The following is a 21,882-nucleotide window of genomic DNA, read 5'->3' as shown; positions in this document are numbered from 1 at the left end:
GGAGGCGGATGAAACCCAGACCGGTTTTACAGTTACACGCCATGGTAAACACGCAACATCCAGATTGGACACAGCGCTCCCTTTAATTAAAAATGGGCGCAAGCAGGATTCACCCCAAAAGTATATGAGAGATGTACTCAAGCGTGTTACGGCTGGGCTATGGTTGAAACCCATACCGTTTCCACTTGACATTTCTTTGACACTTTTTTCACCCCAATTGGTAGTAACAGTCTTGTCCCATAGCTGTAACTCCTGTACGGACTCAACGAAGGTTGAGAGCCATGCATCCCCTGAAACATGACCCTGCCAAGTCACACTGCTTCTTGACACACTGTTTGCTTAACCCGGAAGCCTGCCACACCAATGTGTCGGAGGAAACACCATCCAGCTGGCAATGGGGTCAGCTCGCAGGTGCCTGGCCCGCCACAAGGAGTTACTAGAGTGTGATGGGACAAGGAAATCCTGGCCGGACAAACCCTCCCCTAACCCGGACAACTGCGCACACCCTCATAGGTCTCCCGGTCACAGCCGGCTGTGACACAGCCTGGGATCGAAACCCGAGGCTGTAGTGACGCCTCAAGCCTTAGACCGCTGCGCCACTCGGGAGGACATCACCCCCACAACATGCACTTGCTGTGTTGAACTAGTTATTAGGCTAAGAGGAAATGTTGACTCTTTTCTGGAGGACAATGTCCAATGTGATAAACAGATAGGCTAGATATACACTAGTCTACACTACAATTTCAATGGCATTCTTCAAGTAGCATTCTCACAGATTGGAGCGTAGCCTATTGCAAGTGGAGTGGAACAATCCCAAAATAGCTCAATAAATATAATTATATGTTATGAATTTGCAAAAAGTACACTATGTTATGTATTTGCAAAACGTACAATATGTTACGAATTTGCAAACCGTACAATATGTTACGATTTTGCTAAACATATGATATGTTACGAATTCGAGCTAGGTGTCTAACATTAGCTAGCTGACTATTGTTAGCTTGGCTAGGGGTTAGGGTTAAGGTTAGGAGTTAGGTTAAAGGGTTAAGGTTAGGGGAAGGATTAGCTAAAAGGGTTAGGGTTAGCTAACATGCTAAGTAATTGCAATGTAGCTAAAAAGTAGTAAGCAGTTGAAAAGTGACTAATTAGCTAAAAATGTTCCATTATGAAATTTGAACTCAAGACCTTTGGGATGCTAGATCTTTGCATTGTTGCCTGCCCTTTTACTGTAGTGGGCTAAATCAGAGACACAGAATGTTTCTTGGTTTGAAACAAAAGTATACGCCTCACACACATGTTTATATATCATGTCAGATATAGAGTTGAAATATATTCCCATTTTGAGTTTGCAACCCATTATTACACGTTATCTACATCAAAGAAGATTGAAATATAACAAAACCATTTGGCATAGAAACACTGGATTTTCAGCCTAAAAAAAAAGTTGATTAATTATGAAATGATGAAAAATATTAATAACATTCCACCCATGAGGACACTAGGTCATTTGACTGCAGAAAGGGGCTACCTGTCTGTCTATCACATACCTGTGGGAACCCTTTCCCAAAGACTCTCCAATAAAAATGGAATTATCAAACTCTCTCCTTTCTACTAAACTGCCAATAGGACCATGCGCTGAAGTGAGTCCATCAACTCCTGTCTATACTGAACCTTTATTTAACCTGGCAAGTCAGTTAAGAACAAATAGTTATTTACAATGACAGCCTACCCCAGCCAAATCCTAACCTGGATGACACTGGGCCAATTGTGCACCGCCCTATGAGACTCCCAATCACGGGTTGTTGTGATACAGCCTGGAATCAAACCAGGGGCTGTTGTGAGCGCCTGAGTGGCGCAGTGGTCTAAGACACTGCATCTCCGTTCAAGAGGTGTCACTACAGTGTCTGATTTGAATCCAGGCTGGCTCACATCCGGTGGTGATTCGGAGTCCCATAGGGCAGCGCACAATTGGGCCGGGGTAGGCTGACGTTGTAAATAAGAATTTGTTCTTAATAACTGACTTGCCTAGTTAAATTAAAAGAAGTGACACCTCTAGCCTTAGAACGCTGCGCCACTCGGGAAACCCCTGATCATTGATGTAATAGTTTAGTTCATAGCAATTACACAGCAAGTATTTTATCCATCTAAATGCAGGACTCTGCTTCATCGTTCCATCGTGCTAGTTCAGTATTACAGTATAATAGGCTGCTGGTTGTAGATACAGTAGGAAACTGTGGGAAAGACAACCAGTAGCCAAACATGACAAGCTCACAGAATAAAATATTTTGCCAGTCCATTCAATTCTTATCTTCATGTAAGCAAGGCTAGATTACCAGGACTGCATGCATTCAACTATGAATGTAAACTTTGACTGCAGATATCCTAAATTAAAAGTAAAATGCCAATCGTGGTACCCGAGCCAACAGCCTACTGTGCCCTCGTGCAGAAATAACAGATGCTCAAAGCACCGTTCTGAACAGTAGCCTATAACGTTACAGAATAACAGAAGATTAACAAAAACTTTGGGAAAACGTTCATGTTTTCCTAATGTCTGCCACCTAACCTATACATATTACCACTTTATAGCATATCCTACCATATATTAATAGGCTGTAAATAGTACATCTAAAATCATATTCGTTTGTAAATAAAAGTATATTCGATTTTTGGTATTTTGTCAAATGTAGCCTCCGACTGTGATTGGTATGTCACATGTCAAGGCTTCAAGCACAAGCAAAGCGATATGGATATATAACCTATTGATCAGTAAAAGATTAACTCATCTACTCGAATGTCAGATACGAACGAATGTCAGATATTCCGACGAGGATTCCCGAACTCTGTTTTCTCTCCTTACCTGACGATCTAGCCTTTGAATCAGGAGGTACAAATAGAACACGTCTTTGGAATAACCGCTCCTGCGTAAATTCCTTTAAAATATTCCATTGTATTCCTCAGCCCTAATTAAACACCGAGGTTTATAGAGAGAAAGTCCGGGGAAAGCGAACCAAGTGCGGTCATAAATCATAGTCCTCATCGGCGCATTGCCAAGACTCCGGTTATTTAAGCTCTTCCCCGTCCCCAATGTAGAATGTGTGTGTGAGAGAGAGCGAATGTGAGAGAGGAGGGTAAAACGGAGTCTCTCGTCAGCAATTGAGAAGGGCACATGACCTCGGCCCAAAGCTGGCGGCTAGACACACACACACACACACATAGCGTGGTGGTGGTGTTGAGCCCAAAAGTAAAGATTTAAACATAATAAACTCGGGTGTGTTTCAGGGCCCAAATAGCAGCTGTCCAAAGACATCAACATTTGTTTTGGAGAGAAGTGGATGCTGAGACCGTGTAACTGGTGTGAGTCGATCGCTGTCATGCCATGGATCATTTTAATGAACTATTTTTTTGCAAATGGAGATGGAACCTTTCAGTAGTTTTTTTTGCCACAGAAAACACCTCATGAAATACATCAGTAATTACAGTTAGCACGTTCAATCAGTCTCTCTCTTTATGTATTGTTGTGGTGTCTCTCTTGTCATGATGTGTGTTTTGTCCTATATTTTCATTTATTTATTTATTTTTAATCCCAGTCCCCAACCCCCGCAGGAAGCCTTTTGCCTTTTGGTAGGCCATCATTGTTAATAAGAATTTGTTCTTAGCTGACTTTCCTAGTTATATAAAGGTTAAGTCAAATAAAAAATGAACAAGGCAGGATGTAATTAGAGCATTCCTAATCAACTCATCTTATTCAGTCAAACACAAACCACACACACACACACACACACACACACACACACACACACACACACACACACACACACACACACACACCTCCAACTGTACAATTAATAAATAAGTGTCACTAATTTTCAGCTCATAAAAAAAGAACATTAAAGGGAGAGCAAACTATAGTACATTACCTCTCTCTCTCTCTCTCTCTCGCTCTCTTTCTCTCTCTCTCTCTCGTTCTCTTTCTTTCTCTCTCTCTCTCTCTTTCTTTCTCTTTCTTTCTCTCTCTCTTTCTCTCTCTCTCTTTCTCTCTCTTTTTCTTTTTCTCTCTCCCCCTACCCCTCTCTCTCTCTCTCTTTCTCTGATGCTGCCACCACCATGCCTCATCATAAGGATAGTGCCAGGTTTCCTCCAGACGTGAGGCTTGGCCATTTTTCTCATGGTCTGAGGGTGCTTTTTGGCAAACTCCAAGCGGGCTGTCATGTGCCTTTTACTGAGGAGTTCTTCCGTCTAGCCACTCTACCATAAAGGCCTGATTGGTGGACTGCTGCAGAGATCATTGTGGAAGGTTGTCCCATCTCAACAGAGGAAATCTGGAGCTCTGTCAGAGTGACCATTTGGTTATTGTTCACCTCCCTGAGCAAGGTCCTTCTCCCCAAATTGCTCAGTTTGGCCGGGCGGCAGGCTAGCTCTAGGAAAAGAGGTTCCAAACGGGTTCCAAACTTCTTCCATTTAATAATGATGGAGGCCACTGTGTTCTTGGGGACCTTCAAAACAGCAGATCTGTGCCTCGACACAATCCTGTCTCGGAGCTCTACGGACAATTCCTTCGAGCTCATGGCTTGGTTTTTGCTCTGACATGCGCTGTCAACAGTGGGACCTTATATAGACAGGTGTGTGCCGTTCCAGATCATGTCCAATCAACTAAATTTACCACAGGTGGACTCCAATCAAGTTCTAGAAACATCTCAAGGATGATCAATGGAAACAGGATGCACCTGAGCTCAATTTCGAGTCAGGGTTTGAATACTTATGTAAATAAGGTGTTTCTGTTTTTTATTTTTAATAAATTAGTAACAATTTCTAAAAACCTATTTTTTGCTTTGTCACTATGGGGTATTGTGTGTAGATTGCTGAGGACATTTTTATTTATTTAATCCATTTTACAATAAGGCTGTAACGTAACAAAATGTTGAAAAAAGTCAATGGGTCTGAATACTTTCCAAAGGCACTGTATATTGTGTCTTTCTGAATATGGCGGATCTCTCTCTAGTAGGCTTGGGCCCCTAGCCAATACAAAGGACCAATCCCCTCTGAATAGACGAAGCCTTCCCTCTCATACCCCCAAACAACCGCCAAACTGTCACCTCGACACACACACACTCCACCAACCACATGGCTCATAATAAGTGTGACGGGGGGGCTATTCATGCCAGTAGCAAATAAATGCACAACTCGGCTACTGATAGTACTTCAGAACTACACAGCCGGTAGTAAATAAATACTCAACCCGACTACAGATAGTACTTCAGAACTACACAGCCAGCGGTAAATAAATACTCAACCCGACTACAGATAGTACTTCAGAACTACACAGCCAGTAGTAAATAAATACTCAACCCGACTACTGATAGTACTTCAGAACTACACAGTCAGCAGTAAATAAATACTCAACCCGGCTACTGATAGTACTTCAGAACTACACAGACTAGTAGTAAATAAATACTCAACCCAGCTACTGATAGTACTTCAGAACTACACAGCCAGTTGTAAATAAATACTCAACCCGGCTACTGATAGTACTTTAGAACTACACAGCCAGTAGTAAATAAATACTCAACCTGGCTACTGATAGTACTTCAGAACTACACAGACACTTTTATTTGTAGCACACACATACGGTGAGTTCAGAAAGAAAATATTTTCTATCTTACAGCCTCATTCTAAAATTTATTAAATCGTTTTTACCCCTCATCAATCTACACACAATACCCCATAATAACAAATCAAAACAGTTTTTTTGAAATTGTTGCAAATGTATTAAAAATAAATAATTGAAATCTAAAATTTATATAAGTATTCAGACCCTTTACTCAGTACTTTATTGAAGCACCTTTGGCAGCGATTACAGCCTCAAGTCTTCCTGGGTATGACGCTACAAACTTGGCACACCTGTATTTGAGGAGTTTCTCCCATTCTTCTCTGCAGATTCTCTCAAGCTCTGTCAGATTGGAGGGGGACTGTCACTGCACAGCTATTTTCAGGTCTCTCCAGAGATATTAGATCAGGCTCAGGCTAGGCCACTCAAGGACATTAGGAGACTTGTCCCGAAGCCATTCCTTTATTGTCTTGGCTGTGTGCTTAGGGTTGTTGTCCTGTTGGAAGGTGAACCTTCGCCCCAGGCTGAGGTCCTGAGTGCTCTGGAGCAGGTTTTCATCAAGCATCTTTCCCAGGTCTCCCAGTCCCTGCCGCTGAAAAACAATCCCACAGCATGATGCTGCCACCACCATGCCTCACCGTAGGAATGGCGCCAGGTTTCCTCCAAACGTGACGCTTGGCATTCAGGCCAAAGAGTTCAATCTTGGATTCATCAGACCAGAGAATCTTGTTTCTCATGGTCAGAGTCCTTTTGATGCCTTTTGGCAAACTCCAAGCGGGCTGTCATGTGCCTTTTACTGATGAGTGGCTTCCGTCCGGCCAGTCTACCATAAAGGCCTGATTGGAGGAGTGCTGCAGAGATCGTTGTGGAAGGTTCTCCCATCTCCACAGATGAACTCTAGAGCTCTGTCAGAGTGACCATCAGGTTCTTGGTCACCTCCCTGACCAAGGCCCTTCTCCCACGATTGCTCAGTTTGGCCGGGCAGCCATCTCTAGGAAGATTCTTCGTGGTTCCAAACTTTATCAATTTAAGAATGATGGAGGCCACTGTGTTCTGGGGGAACTTCAATGCTGCAGACATGTTTTGGTACCCTTCCTCAGATCTGTGCCTCGACACAATCATATCTCGGAGCTCTACGGACATTTCCTTCAGCCTCATGGCTTGGTTTTTGCTTTGAGATGCATTGTCAACTGTGGGACCTTTTATAGACAGGTGTGTGCATTTCCAAATCATGTCCAATCAACTGAATTTGCCACAGGTGGACTCCAATCAAGTTGTAGAAACATCTCCAGGATGATCAATGGAAACAGGATGCACCTGAGCTCCCGAGTGGCACAGCTGTCTCAGGCACTGCATCGCAGTGCTAGAAGTGTCACTACAGACCCCGGATTGATCCCGGGCTGTATCACAACCGGCCGTGATCGGAAGTCTCATAGGGCGGTGCACAATTGGCCCAGCGTTGTCCAGGTCAGAGGGTTTGGCCGGGGTAGACCGTCATTGTAAATAAGAATTTGTTCTTAACTGACTTGCCTTGTTAATATAAAACAAAAACCCAAGCTCAAGCTCAATTTTGAGTCTCAAAGGGTCTGAATACTTATGTAAATAAGGTATTTATATTTTATATTTTTATTATATTTGCAAAAAATTCTAAAAACCAGTTTTTGCTTTGTCATTATGTGGTATTGTGTGCAGATTGATGAGGAACATTTTTAATTTAATCCATTTTAAAACAATGCTATAACGTAACAAAATGTGGAAAAAGGGAAGGGGTCTGAATACTTGCACTGTACACACATACACATACACATACATGCACACACTGAGGACCACATTGGAAACCAGTGTTTTATGACACTGTATTACTTTAGGCTTAAACCCTAACTAATAATTAATAAAAAAATATGTCAATCTGCGTAAATTTCTGGAACTTGTTGGTGTCACGTCCTGACCAGTAAAGGGGTCATGTTTGTTTTGTGTGGGATGTTTGTTTTGTGTGTTTTGTTTTTTTTTTGGTCTAGGGGATTTTGGTTCTAGTTTTCATTTTCTATGTTTAGTTTTCCAGGTTTGGCCGAGTGTGGTTTCCAATCAGAATCTTTCGTTGTCTCTGATTGGAAGCCATACTTAGGCAGCCTGTTTTCCTTTGGGTTTTGTGGGTGGTTATTTTCCGTTATAGTCTGTGAACCGTACGGAACTGTTTGCTGTCATTTGTTTTTTCTTTGTTTAAGTGTTCTCTTTAAATAAACAAGTAAGAATGAGCACTATACCCACTGCGCCTTGGTCTGTCCTTAACGACGCCTGTGACAGTTTTGAGGTTTGGATCCCTCTTCACGAGAATTAGTAAATACGACTCTGAAATCCTACTAAATATCCATTATTTTTTTATATATATATTTTTTTTTAACCTTTATTTAACTAGGCAAGTCAGTTAAGAACAAATTCTTATTTTCAATGACGGCCTAGGAACAGTGGGTTAACTGCCTTGTTGTCACGACTTCCACCGAAGTCGTTTCCTCTCCTTGTTCGGGCGGCATTCGGTGGTCGGCGTCACCGGTCTTCTAGCCATCATTGATCCACTTTTCATTTTCCATTTGTTTTGTCTTGTTTTCCTTCACACCTGGTTTCCATTTCCCTCATTATTTGTTGTGTATTTAACCCACTGTTCCCCCCATGTCTTTGTGTGGGATTGTTTATTGTTAATGCTTGTGCACTTGTTTACTGGTGCGCGTCAGGTTTTTTGTACCCATATTCTGTTGTATTTTTATGACATTGGTTTTTGGATTAAACTGCTCCGGCTACTACCTAGTTCTGCTCTCCTGCGTCTGACTTCCCTGCCACCAGTTACACTTGTTCAGGGGCAGAACGACAGATTTTTACCTTGTCAGCTCGGGGATTCAATCTTGCAACCTTTCGGTTACTAGTCCAACGCTCTAACCACTAGGCTACCTGCCGCCCAAGAATGATATTAATGATTAATGATATCCCATTCTTTTACTAGATTATGTGCATTAGGTTTTATTGTGGAATTTGTTAGATATTAGGTTTTGTTGTGGAATTGTTAGATATTGCCTGTTAGATACTGCTGCACTGTCGGATCTAGAAGCATAAGCATTTAGCTACAATCGCAATAACATCTGCTAACCATGTGTATGTGACCAATACAATTTTATTTGATTTGAAATAGGCCTCCAGCTCATAACAGCTCGATATTTCCTTTTAATGTATTCAAGCATAGACAAGAACAACCATGTGTAAGCCTTTCGGTTTTCCTTTTGACAGTCGAAAACACACACCAGAACAATGTGTTGTTAGCTCCAAACAGTTATTACAAAAACTGCTAAACATAGATGTGTCTGACATAAAACAAACTCTACGACCTCCCCACTGACTGACACACACACACACACACACACACACACACACACACACACACACACACACACACACACACACACACACACACACACACACACACACACACACACACACACAGCTAAATGTTAATCTGCTAAATTTTAATTATTCACTACTATGGCCTATTTATTGCCTACCTCCTCATGCCTTTTGCACACACTGTATATAGACTTTCTTTTTTTCTACTGTGTCATTGACTTGTTTATTGGTTATTGGCTTGTTTATTGTTTATTCCATGTTATTCCATGTGTAACTCTGTGTTGTTGTCTGTGTCACACTGCTTTGCTTTATCTTGGCCAGGTCGCAGTTGTAAATGAGAACTTGCTCTCAACTAGCCTACCTGGTTAAATAAAGGTGAAAAAATATATACATAAAAAAAATATCAGAGAATGAATCTAGTACTGAATGCATAAGCTACAGCTAGCTAGCACTGCAGTGTATAACATGTGGTGAGTTGTCACGTTCGTCGTAAGGATGGGAAAAAGATGCAGCGAGAATGTGTATGCTCATCTTCTTATTTATTAAAGAACGTCCATGACGTCCTCCACTCCCTTCTTTCCCTGGCCCAGGATCCTTGCTCCTCCTGGGCCCGCTGCTTGGTCCGTTGGTGGTGGGTAGTTCTGTCACATTAGTCGTAAGGATGGGAAAAAGACGCAGCGGGAATGTGTATGCTCATCTTCTTATTTATTAAAGAACAAAACAAAACACTTGAACAAAAACAACGACGAAAAACAGTCCTGTAAGGCACACAGCTTACACACGGAACAACTACCCACAAATCCCTGACCAAACTACAATTACAAACAACCCCTTTAACTGGTCAGGACGTGACATGAGTAGTGGACTCAAAGAGAGAGAAAGACAATAGTTGAACTGTTTTGAACAAAGGAGAAGCAACATTTAGAGATCAATTTTTTTTTTCAGTTTCACTTTCACTTACTCTAGCTAATGCAGCTAATTTAGCCTACCCGACAATCTGACTCAAACAGAGAGGAATTATATTTATGTTAGCTAGCAAGCTAAGGCTATCCAACTCTCCAACTCTTCCAATTCACGGTAAACTTTTGGTTTTATTAATTTATTGCCACCGGGGCCAGCTGGTGTAACTGCTAAACAGCTTGCTGCAAACTACAGTGTGATTGTACACATGAATTGGTGTTAGTTATAGTAGCTGTTTTTTTCACCTTTATTTAACCAGGTAGGCTAGTTGAGAACAAGTTCTCATTTGCAAGTGCGACCTGGCCAAGATAAAGCAAAGCAGTTCGACACATACAACAACACAGAGTTACACATGGAATAAACAAACATACAATCAATAATACAGTAGAAAAATCTATATACAACATATGAAAGTGAGGTAGAATAAGAGAGGTAAGGCAATAAATAGGCCATGGTGGCAAAGTAATTACAATATAGCAATTAAACACTGGAATGGTAGGATGTGCAGAAGATGAATGTGCAAGTTGAGATACTGGGGTGCAAAGGACCAAGATAAATAAATAAATACAGTATGGGGATGAGGTAGATTGGATGGGCTATTTACAGATGAGCTATGTACACGTGCAGTGATCTGTGAGCTGCTCTGACAGCTGGTGCTTAAAGCTAGTGAGGGAGGTAAGAGTGTCCAGCTTCAGAGGTCTTTGCAGTTCGTTCCAGTCATTGGCAGCAGAGAACTGGAAGGAGAGGCGGCCAAAGGAAGAATTGGCTTTGGGGGTGACCAGTGAGATATACCTGCTGGAGCGCGTGCTATGGGTGTGTGCTGCTATGGTGACCAGTGAGCTGAGATAAGGCGGGGCTTTACCTGGCAGAGACTTGTAGATGACCTGGAGCCAGTGGGTTTGGCGACGAGTATGAAGCGAGGGCCAGCTAATGAGAGCATACAGGTCGCAGTGGTGGGTAGTATATGGGGCTTTGGTGACAAAACGGATGGCACTGTGATAGACTGCATCCAATTTGTTGAGTAGAGTGTTGGAGGCTATTTTGTAAATGACATCGCCAAAGTCGAGGATCGGTAGGATGGTCAGTTTTATGAGGGTGTGTTTGGCAGCATGAGTGACGGATGCTTTGTTGCGAAATAGGAAGCCAATTCTAGATTTAATTTTGGATTGGAGATGTTTCATGTGAGTCTGGAAGGAGAGTTTACAGTCTAACCAGACACCTAGGTATTTGTAGTTGTCCACATATTCTAAGTCAGAACCGTCCAGAGTAGTGATGCTGGACGGGCGGGCAGGTGCAAGCAGTGATTGGTTGAAGAGCATGCATTTAGTTTTACTTGCATTTAAGAGCAGTTGGAGGCCACAGAAGGAGAGTTGTATGACATTGAAGCTCATCTGGAGGTTAGTTAACACAGTGTCCAACGAAGGGCCAGAGGTATACAGAATGGTGTCGTCTGCGTAGAGGTGAATCAAATAATCACCAGCAGCGAGAGCAACATCATTGATGTATACAGAGAAGAGAGTCGGCCCGAGAATTGAACTCTGTGGCACCCCCATAGAGACTGCCAGAGGTCCGGACAACAGGCCCTCTGATTTGACATACTGAACTCTATCGGAGAAGTAGTTGGTGAACCAAGCGAGGCAATCATTTGTTGACTATGATGTTAGCTAATATGGTGAAAACGATGTAGGCTGTGTGTAGTGGTTATGGTTTGAAGGTTTCGTTTGGAGAGTTTTTTTTTTGCCTGGTCACAGACAGCAGTTGTGATGTGTACTGAAGTCCACAAGTGAGAGGAGGAAAGTGAGTAGATGTGATGATGCTGTTTATATGGCTGCTATGAAAGTAAATTGTTTGTGCAGGTGATCAGGGGTGTATTCATTATGCCAATTTTGTTGCAAAATGTTTTTTTAAATGGAACAAAACAGGGATGGACCTACCTGAATTTGTCCAATAGAAACTCTTGTTTCAGTTTAAAAAAGTTATGTTTTGCAACTGTTTGGACTAATGATCACACCCCAGATCCGCTAGATGCAGGCAAGAGTGTGCAAGGCAGTATTGAATGTTTCACTGTCTGTCACCTTGATTACTCTAATGTGTCTCTACGTTGTAAACTTTAAATTGTAGGCTAGAATGTATCAACCTCATGATGGGTATAGGGAACATTAGAGTATCATGTAGTAGCCTAAACCTATCACTGTTACATTGAACTGGGTGAATGGAGTATGAATGACAGTCATCCAATATGCTGTAATAGAAGTAAGGCCATGCTCATAAGAACAAATAAATCACCCTCCCTCATTTTAAAGGGCATCGACCGCCACTGCCCTAAACGTTGAACTCGTGTGAAGTTAGAAGTTACAGTATTAGCCTACAAAGACTGTTTAAATTAGTCTTTAAATTGTGACAAGGCTTGTTCACATGCTCCACACGACTCTCTTTTGAAGCAGAACCCGGTACGTGTGTACGCTCCACACAACTCTCTTTTGAAGCAGAACCCGGTACGTGTGTACGCTCCACACGACTCTCTTTTGAAGCAGAACCCGGTACGTGTGTATGCTCCACACGATTCTCTTTTGAAGCAGAACCCGGTACGTGTGTACGCTCCACACAACTCTCTTTTAAAGCAGAACCCGGTACGTGTGTATGTGTGTACGCGTTACAATAACTCTTCTTTAAAAAGGTGTCACATGTCTGACCGTCGACTCGTTTGATTGGTGCATGGCGGCCTGACACACACACACCACAGAAACTATCTGTAAAAGACCCCTGTGATGATGTCACATGCTTAGCCGTGAAAAACAAACAGAAGTCGATTTTCTGGGAAAGTCTCTAAGAGTTTTCCACACCTGGATTGTGCAACATTTGTGTCACGTCCTGACCAGTAGAGGGTGTAGTTGGGTCAGGACGTGGCAGAAGGGAGTGTGTGTTTTATTGTTTCATTGATTTTGGCCGTGTGACTTCCAATCAGGCACAGCTGTAGAGGGTTGTGGTTGATTGGGAGTCACACATAAGTTGCCTACGTTTCCTTTGTGTTTCGTGGGTAATTGTGCTTGTCATTGTGGTTGCAACTGACAGGACTGTGTTGGCTGTCAGTTTTGTTGTTTTTGTAAATTGCATAGTGTTCGTGTAATTAAATATGACGAACCCTAACTCCGCTGCATTTTGGTCCACTTCTTCCTCAGACAGCTGTTACAGAATTACCCACCAAACCAGGACCAAGCGGCGGAAGAGGAAGGAGCAGCAGGAGTACAGCGTTATGGACGAATGGACTTGGGAACAAATCCTGGACGGAGAGGGACCATGGACTCAGGCTGGGGATTATCGCCTCCCGCAGTGGGAGATTGAAGCGGCAAGAGCGGAGAGGCGCTATTACGAGGAGAGAGAGCGCAATGAGCGCGAGAGGCAGCCCCAATAATTTTTTTGGGGGGGGCACACGGGAAGGTCAGAACCAGAGCCAGTCGGGATGACATTGGAGGTGAGCGAGGGATATGAGGCAGAGACTGTGACGGGGTTAATGGGGAAATTAGGAGAGAGAGAGATGAAAGAGCTGCTAGTATGGTGCATAAAATACGGCATTCGCCCTAATGAGCGTGTCGTGGGAATGATGTCACCTGAGGCAGCTCTCCATACTCGTCCTGGGGTGCGTGCTGGTTGTCTGGTAAAGACTGTGCCTGCGCCCAGAAACAGGCCTCCTGCATGTCTTCCCAGCCCTGCACGTCCTGTGCCTACGCCCAGAACCAAGCCTCCTGCATGTCTTCCCATCCTGGTTAAGCCCGTGCCTCCTCCACGGACCAGTACTCCAGTGGGTCTCCCTATCCTGGTCAAGCCCGTGCCTCCTCCACGGACCAGTACTCCAGTGGGTCTCCCTATCCTGGTCAAGCCCGTGCCTCCTCCACGGACCAGTACTCCAGTGGGTCTCCCTATCCTGGTCAAGCCCGTGCCTCCTCCATGGACCAGTCCTCCAGTGGGTCTCCCTATCCTGGTCAAGCCGTGCCTCCTCCACGGACCAGTACTCCAGTGGGTCTCCCTATCCTGGTCAAGCCCGTGTCTCCTCCACGGACCAGTCCTCCAGTGGGTCTCTCCACCCTGGTCTCTCCTGTGCCACCTCCTCAAACCAGGCCTCCAGCGGGTCTTCCCAGACTGGTGAGTCCAGGGCCTGCGCCCAGAGCCAGGTCTCCGTTATGTCTCCCCAGCCTGGTGAATCCTGAGCCGGAACTGCCAGAGTGGCCAGACTGCCCGGAACTGCCAGAGTGGCCAGACTGCCCGGAACTGCCAGAGTGGCCAGACTGCCCGGAACTGCCAGAGTGGCCAGACTGCCCGGAACTGCCAGAGTGGCCCTACTGTCCCCCGGCCCAGCCCGAGTGGCCCTCCTGTCCCCCGGCCCAGCCCGAGTGGCCCTCCTGTCCCCCGGCCCAGCCCGAGTGGCCCTCCTGTCCCCCGGCCCAGCCCGAGTGGCCCTCCTGTCCCCCGGCCCAGCCCGAGTGGCCCTCCTGTCCCCCGGCCCAGCCCGAGTGGCCCTCCTGTCCCCCGGCCCAGCCCGAGGGGTCCGTCTGCCAGGGTCAGCCCGACTGGCCCGTCTGCCCGGCACAGCTATCGGCGCCATCAAAGTGGGCAACGCCGAAGGTGGAGCGAGGTCCACGTCCTGCACCTGAGCCACCTCCAGGATAGGTGGGTTGGGGAGGGAGGGTGTAGCACAGTGCCGTCGGTGACGGCAGTCACCCTCCCTTCCCTCCCTTATTGTTTAGGTGTTCTTTTTTGTTGGGGTATTGGGGATTTTCTTGTGTTTTCCTTTTTTAGGTCTGCACCTTGAGGGGGGGGTACTGTCATGTCCTGACCAGTAGAGGGTGTAGTTGGGTCAGGACGTGGCAGAAGGGAGTGTGTGTTTTATTGTTTCATTGGAAGTCACACGGCCAAAATCAATCAGGCACAGCTGTAGAGGGTTGTGGTTGATTGGGAGTCACACATAAGTTGCCTACGTTTCCTTTGTGTTTCGTGGGTAATTGTGCTTGTCATTGTGGTTGCACCTGACAGGACTGTGTTGGCTGTCAGTTTTGTTGTTTTTGTAAATTGCATAGTGTTCGTGTAATTAAATATGACGAACCCTAACTCCGCCGCATTTTGGTCCACTTCTTCCTCAGACAGCTGTTACAATTTGCCCATTATTCTTATCAAAATTCTTCACACTGTCAAATTGGTTGTTGATCATTGCTAGACAACAATTTTCAGGTCTTGCCATAGATTTTGAAATAGATTTAAGTCAAAACTGTAACTCGGCCACTCATTCACTGTCTTCCTGGTACAACTCCAGTGTATATTTGGCCTTGTGTTTTATGTTATTTTTTATTTATTTATTTGACCTTTATTTAACCACCGTAATTTCCGGACTATTGAGCGCACCTGAATATAAGCCGCACCCACTGAATTTAAAAAAAAGTATTATTTTGAACATAAGTAAGCCGCACATGTCTATAAGCCGCAGGTGCCTACTGGTACATTGAAACAAATGAACTTTACACAGGCTTTAACGAAACACGGCTTGTAACAAAAATAAATAGGCTTTAACCTGTTGGGGATAGGGGGCAGTATTGACACGGCTGGATAAAAAACGTACCTGATTTAATCTGGTTACTACTCCTGCCCAGTAACTAGAATATGCATATAATTATTGGCTTTGGATAGAAAACACCCTAAAGTTTCTAAAACTGTTTGAATGGTGTCTGTGAGTATAATAGAACTCCTATGGCAGGCCAAAACCTGAGAAGATTTCAAGCAGGAAGTGGCCTGTCTGAGAAGTAGTGTTTCATCTTGGCTCTTTTTATTGAAGACTCAGGATCTGTGCAATAACGTGACACTTCCTACGTCTTCCATAGGGTCTCAGAGCCCGGGAAAACGTTGAACGATATCGAGGCAGGCTCTGGCTGAAACACTTTATCGCTTTTGGCAAGTGGCCACTCAGAGTACTATGGGCTTAGGCGCGTGCCCGCTTCGACCGAATGCTTTGTTTTCCTTTGTCTGTTTATCTAAACGCAGATTCCCGGTCGGAATATTATCGCTTTTTTATGAGAATAATGGCATAAAAATTGATTTTAAACAGCGGTTGACATGCTTCGAAGTATGGTAATGGAATATTTCGAATTATTTTGTCACGAATTGCGCCATGCTCGTAACCCTGATTTATCCTTTAGGATAGTGTCTAGAACGCACGAACAAAACGCCGCTGTTTGGATATAACGATGGATTATTTTGGACCAAACCAACATTTGTTATTGAAGTAGAAGTCCTGGGAGTGCATTCTGACGAAGACAACAAAGGTAATAACATTTTTCTTATAGTAAATCTGACTTTGATGAGTGCTAATCCTGCTGGGTGTCTAAATAACTAGCCCTGTGATGCCGGGCTATCTACTGAGAATATTGCAAAATGTGCTTTCACCGAAAAGCTATTTTAAAATCGGACATATCGAGTGCATAGAGGAGTTCTGTATCTATAATTCTTAAAATAATTGTTATGCTTTTTGTGAACGTTTATCGTGAGTAATTTAGTAAATTCACCGGCAGTGTTCGGTGGGAATGCTAGTCACATGCTAATGTAAAAAGCTGGTTTTTGATATAAATATGAACTTGATTGAACAAAACATGCATGTATTGTATAACATAATGTCCTAGGGTTGTCATCTGATGAAGATCATCAAAAGGTTAGTGCTACATTTAGCTGTGGTTTGGGTTTATGTGACATTATATGCTAGCTTGAAAAATGGGTGTCTGATTATTTCTGGCTCGGTACTCTGCTGACATAATCTAATGTTTTGCTTTCGTTGTAAAGCCTTTTTGAAATCGGACAGTGTGGTTAGATTAACGAGAGTCTTATCTTTAAAATGGTGTAAAATAGTCATATTTTTGAAAAATTGAAGTAATAGCATATCTAAGGATTTGAATAACGCGCCACAGGATTCAACTGGCTGTTGAGTAGGTGGGACGCAAGCGTCCCACCTAGCCCATTTAACGAAACACGGCTTGTAACAAAAATAAATAGGCTCTAACAAAACACGGCTTGTAACAAAAAATAAAAATTTAGCAGTAAACAGTAGCCTACCAAGAAAGTCATTGGTCACTATCTTCCTCCTCCTGTGCACTGAAACCACTGAAGTCATCTCCTTTCAAAAAAAATTGAAAGCGGGAAAAATCCATATATTAGCCGCGTCATTGTTTAAGCCGCGAGGTTCAAAGCGTGGGAAAAAAGTTGCGGTTTATAGTCCGGAAATTACGGTAGGCAAGTCAGTTAGGAACAAATTCTTATTACAATAATGGCCTACCCCGGCCCTAACCCGGATGACGCTGGGCCAATTGTGCACCGTCCTATGGGACTCCTGATGACTGGTTGTGATACAGCCTGGAATCGACCCAGGGTCTGTAGTGACACCTCTAGCACTACAATGCAGTGCCTTAAACCGCTGTGCCACTCAAGAGCAGAACTTGCTCTGCCATTGTCCTGCTATTAAATTGTCCTGTTATTGTCCTGATGAAAGGTGAATTCATATCCCAGTGTCTGGTGGAATGCAGACTGAACCAGGTTTTCCTCTAGGATTTTTCCTGTGCTTAGCTCTATTCCGTTTCTGTTTTATCCTAAAAAACTCCACACCTGGACTCCCCAGTCCTTAACAATTTGTCACGGTTGTCGTCGGTAATGGAGGACCAAAACGCAGCAGGTATGTGTAAGCTCATCTTGACGTTTCTAACTTCCCAAAATGAACACCAAAATAACAAAACAAGTGAACGAACGATATACAGACAGTCTGGCAAGGCACAAGGCTAAACACGGAACAATCTCCCACAAACACACAGACAAACACACCCAACTAATATAGGACTTCCAATCAAAGGCAACACCACACAGCTGCCTTCAATTGGAAGTCCACCTCAATTAACTCTACATAGAAACAGACTACCTAGACTAAACATAGAATTACATAGATCATAACCCAAAAACCCGGAAATACTAAATCAAAACACCCTTTTACCAAAACACCACCCCGAACCACATAAAACAAATACCCTCTGCCACGTCCTGACCAAACTACAATAACAATTAACCCTTATACTGGCCAGGACGTGACACAATTACAAGCATAGCCATAACATGATGCAGCCACCACTATGCTTGAAAATATGGAGAGTGGTCCTCAGTAATGTGTTGTATTGTATTTACCCCAAACATAACAGTTTGTATTCAGGAAAAAAAAGTTAATTGCTTTGCCAATTTTTTTTTGCAGTATTACTTTAGTGCCTTGTTGCAAAAAGGATGCATGTTTTGGAATATTTTATTCTGTACAGGCTTCCTTTTTTCCACGCTGTGAATTAGGTTAGTATTGTGAAATAACTACAACGTTGTTGATGCATCTTCAGTTTTCTCCTGTCACAGCCATTAAACTCTGTAAGTGTTTTAAGTTGCCTTTGGATGTTTCCTTCCTCTCCGGCAACTGAGGAAGTCCGTATCTGGACTGGGTGTGTTGATTCATACTCCAAAGTGTATTTAATAACTTCATCATGCGTGTTAGTTATAGTAGCTAGTTATAGTAGCTCTCACTCCCCCCTCCCCTCTCCCCTCTCATGTAAGAGAGGGGAGGGGGGAGTGAGAGAGGGGAGGAGGGGGAGTGAGAGATGGGAGGGGGAGTGAGAGAAGGAGAGTGAGGGGTGATAGTGGGGGGTGTTAGGAGAGAAAGCACGTGCCCACTTTCTCACACACACACACACACACACACACACACACACACCTAATTGTGGTTATGGTTAGGGTTAAAACAAAATAATTGAAAACAACGCACTATTGCCATCAAGTATCATCAAGTATTCTCACTGCTTACACCATCATGCTTTCAGGATGTCTTTTCAGATTCCACAATGATTCCACAGTGTTTGTGAAAGTGGGCACATGTGCTTTCTCTCCTAACACCCCCCACTAAAATGTGTAGTTTTTGTGACAAAACTACACATTTTAGAGTGGCCTTTTATTTAATCAGTTGAATCACCTGTCAGGTGGATGGATTATCTTGACAAAGGAGAAATGCTCACTAACAGGGAGGTAAACAAATTTGTGCACAACATTTGGGAGAAATATGCTTTGTGTTTTTATGGAACATTTCTGGGATTTGTTTTATTTCAGCTCATGAAACATGGTACCAGTACTTTACATGATGCGTTTATATTTTTGTTTAATGAATATTTACACATATTTAACCACCGTATATGAGGAAGGCCGACAGATCCAAAGGATTGAGACATGGCCCATACAGACAAACAGATCTCTCTAGCTTAAACAGACAGATTTTGCTGGGGATTTTATTATGTTAATTACATTGGCACACGGTCACATCAACTGTTTTAATGTAGCAAAGGGTTCCTGGAGGAACCTGGACTGGAGGCTTAGTAGGGGCATGCATTTCAGATAGATCATTTTTGGCCACCCCTCAGAGTGAATTGAATTCCTGTTAATCTATGCTGTATTATGTTCATCACATTTTAATGAAAATTTTGTAGCTTCAGTGAGGCTAACAGAGGTGAATGAGTTCCTCAAGAGCCTATGCAAATCCCAAAGTTGGAATAGTTAACACTTTATTACTATATGTAATCAGCAACGTTAATATTATCAATATTATATTCGAATATATTTTATGCATAATTATTCAAGAACAATTACAATTTACAACATGATGGAGAAGAATGACATTTACTCAATGTGTGGCCAAAAATACCTGAAAAGCCATGCCTCCAATCTTCTGATAGGTTGCCAACCTCTACAATATATGATTAAAAAAGGTAAAAAAAATGTTTTAACCCCTTCCATCACAAAAAGGTTCCGGTTTGAGCCTTTACACAGGGGTTCCTCGAAGACCCTTTACACAGGGGTTCCTCGAAGACCCTTTACACAGGGGTTCCTCGAGGAACCTTTTAGAACTGGAAAGGTTCCACTGGTATGGCAATTTTTAGAACCCGAAAAGGTTCTTCCAGGAACTTTTACTTCTAAGAGTGCTCAGTCAATGTATAACCTCAAGGCATTACCTGTAACTCTAAGACACTGCGTACAAAAACAATTCATAACAGGACATATTACATGACACAGTCAATTATTTAGCTACCGTAGTCTATTCAATCAACCTACAAGACATTGATACAGTCCATTCATAACCTCAAGACACAAGTTACAGCAAAGTACTTTAATACCAAACAGAGAGAGAGCACAGTCCTCGACTAGGAGTGGCTGATAGAGCCATGAACGAAGTGAAGGATCTCTATCTTTCATTTGAGCACAGCCTGAATGAGATACTGAGTGAGCTGCTGTTTTGTCTTTGGTGTGTTTGAAGTGAAGGGTCCACTGGGACTCGCTGTAGAGAAGAGAGAGAGAAGAGAGAGAGAAAGAAAGAGAGAGAGAAAGAGAGAGAGAGAGAGAGAGAGATATACACACAGAGTATGTGTCTGTGGTTCCTATAATATATGCCATCTTTCAATGCTGTAAAACACACATATACACACAGCTCTCACCACCCACTGTGCACTTGAGGACAGGGGGACAATATATGTATAGGGATTAGTGTAAGGGATGGCAGAGGCGCATGTTGATGATGCTGATTGTGAGGAGGGCACGGGGTGATGATGTGTATGGTGTAATGATGTGAGGGCTCAGGAGTTAGCCCAGCGTTGATTAGACATTGTGGCTTTAATTACAGTGTATTATCTGCTCAGATTGGGGAAGGAGAGGAGATGAGGAGATTAAGGAAAGAAGGGATGAGAGGTGAAGAGGACAGGTGTGTGTACTTTACTCAGACGCCTCTGCCCAGATATACACAAACTCACACACACACACGCCACAAAAACATCACATCTGCTGTCACCAAGTGCCAGATAAACAAGGAGTGGAGACGAGACAGGAAGACGCGTGAGGACCGGAGTATGTGAGCAGAGTTGAGCAGTCGTTTCCAACCGCTCTGGTGAAATAAATGCTCCAAATTTGCTCCATTTATTAAAATCACCATTTAATTAACCAACACCCATTTATTTGTGTGACTACCTGGACCAAACATTTGGTTTTAAAGTATTGAATCCAAACCATATGATTTGAATGAAAACTATTTAAATAAAAAACTTGAAAACGGGACTGTAAGAAGCGCTCATCATCAGGGTAGGCTAATGTCCAATTAAACAGCCTATACAGTAAACTGTGACACACTATGCTGGCAGGAACTTAAAGCGCTCAGCCTTTAAACAACATTTTGTTGTAGTAAACCATTATAGTCTATAAATTGCGCATATATACGCTTTGACCGTTTAAAAAAAAAATGACAAGTAGGCCTAAAGGAAAGCTCCTAGAAATGTGTAATATGGCAGGCCTATTGTGCCAAAATCAATGATAGTATATTGTATAGATAATAAAACGAAACTGTAGAAAACTTTTAAGAGATCAGATTTTTTGTTAATAAACACTTTGTTACAAAGACACACTTAGTTATCTAACCCACCTTGTTCCTCTCTGTTAGCATGTGCACGTAGTACACCATCATGCTTTCAGGATGTCTTTTCAGATTCCACAATGATTCTTTAGTTGTGGACACTACATAAACACACTTCCTCTCTTGCTCTTGGTCCTCATCTTTGTATGTCACCTTAATTTAGCACCTGTGTGTTTTATCAGTTTCTTTATGAAAATATTTAGCAAACTCCATGAAGGTAGCTAAAGAAAGGGGCTATTAGCAGCACCCAAGTAGGCTACAGATGCATGCTGGGCCGGGCATGACCTGAGCTCGTGAAGTGAGCGCTACTGGAGCGGTACTGGAGTGAAATAAGCTCCAGTCTTTGGGAATCTCGCTCCATGCTCCAGTCAAATTGGGCTCCGCTCCAGCTCTGCTCCGCTTACATATTCTGGTGAGGACGGACAGCTGT

At 43.2% G+C, this 21,882-nt stretch overlaps 1 protein-coding gene across 2 annotated transcripts in view; it reads right to left on the bottom strand.

Annotated features, from left to right (window-relative positions):
* Window positions 1-21,882, bottom strand: part of LOC106611366 (forkhead box protein N3) — a 222,359-nt gene that overhangs the window by 123,562 nt on the left and 76,915 nt on the right. The window contains exon 1 of one of the 2 annotated variants that reach the window (XM_014211522.3): window positions 2,858-3,116. The exons of the other annotated variant lie outside the window; for it this stretch is intronic. The gene's annotated coding sequence lies outside the window, so the exon portion shown is untranslated. Of the gene's footprint in view, window positions 1-2,857; window positions 3,117-21,882 lie in introns of those variants that run through there. 2 annotated transcript variants of the gene reach the window in all.

Source organism: Salmo salar, chromosome 09 (assembly GCF_965601325.2).
Source record: "Salmo salar chromosome 09, fSalSal1, whole genome shotgun sequence".
Taxonomy (NCBI): domain Eukaryota; kingdom Metazoa; phylum Chordata; class Actinopteri; order Salmoniformes; family Salmonidae; genus Salmo; species Salmo salar.
The sequence above is the reverse complement of the archived record's forward strand: the minus strand, read 5'-3'. Positions and strand labels throughout refer to the sequence as shown.